Raw genomic sequence first — 1,134 nt, 5'->3', positions numbered from 1 at the left:
ATATACTAATGCTAATCATTAGGTCAAATAACCCTGCCCACCCCAGGGACAGCACAGTACAAAGGAAGGTAACACACAAGTGGCATCAGTGTATTTAAGTGCTCACGTGGTGTCTATCATCAGTGTAACAGGAGCCATCGGCATATTCTCTGCTTAAAAGCAGCTCCCCAGGGAAATGAGGGGTGGGCCCTCACCTTTAGCTTTCCTCACCACAGCTCTTATCAGCAAAGGAGCCAACCTCGGACTTAGCAAGCTGAACTCCTTAACTCAGCCGAGTATGCTCCCAGAACAGGGGAATGCACTCAGGGGCCCAACACAGCTATTTTTGTGTATCCCACGCATAAAGCTGGAACTTTATGATTGCTTTCGACCTGAAATTAAAACTATATACAGGTAAATTCTTTGCACCGTGAAATCTGAAATTGGCCAGATGTACATTCCCAGTTTTCTCAGGCTATTACTGTGGCAAGAGAGGTATAGATTTCTCATTTTTTTTTACTGTTACATGGCAAAATCTGGAAAGTCAAGTGATAGCTGTGCCAGTCTGTTTATTTCAATGAAATAAAGGATAAACGCGTTAAAATTCTTACTACTTCCATGTAGTAAGAATTGTTAGATGGCAGAACCATAGAACATCAGAGTACAAAGTACCTCTTATTAAGGCTTACCATAAGGTATGTGGCATCAGGAACAAAACCACTCATTCCTTTCATTAACAAAACAAAGCCTCACTTTATTCCGCGCACAAATCTTTCTCCCTTCAAGTCACGGCATCAAGCTGTTCAACACGTTGTTATCTGTGGAATTAAAATTGGAAACATCATACAAGCGCGCAAACAGCAAATTTACACTGAAAGGCAGCTTTGGCTATCACAACCCTGTTAAAAAAACGGAAGCAGCCGGTATTTGGGCCAACGTGTTATTTCTGGAAGGGGTGGGGGTGCAGCCACAAGAGACGGAAGCGGTTGCCTCTGGCTCGCGTTCGTTTCCCTTCTCAGTCCACGCGAGCCTGAGACACGCTGCCACCTTGTCCAGGGAGGCCGAGGTCCTTCAGGCGGGAGCTGACAGGGCCTCCACTTGCGGGCGGTGATTTTTCCCCCCTTGCTCACGCACAGGGACAGCGAAGACCCCCCC

The sequence above is a fragment of the Haliaeetus leucocephalus genome, unplaced genomic scaffold, assembly GCF_000737465.1.
Source record: "Haliaeetus leucocephalus isolate CR32 unplaced genomic scaffold, Haliaeetus_leucocephalus-4.0 Scaffold566, whole genome shotgun sequence".
In the NCBI taxonomy this organism is placed as follows: Eukaryota; Metazoa; Chordata; class Aves; order Accipitriformes; family Accipitridae; genus Haliaeetus; species Haliaeetus leucocephalus.
Note: the sequence above shows the minus strand (reverse complement) of the source record.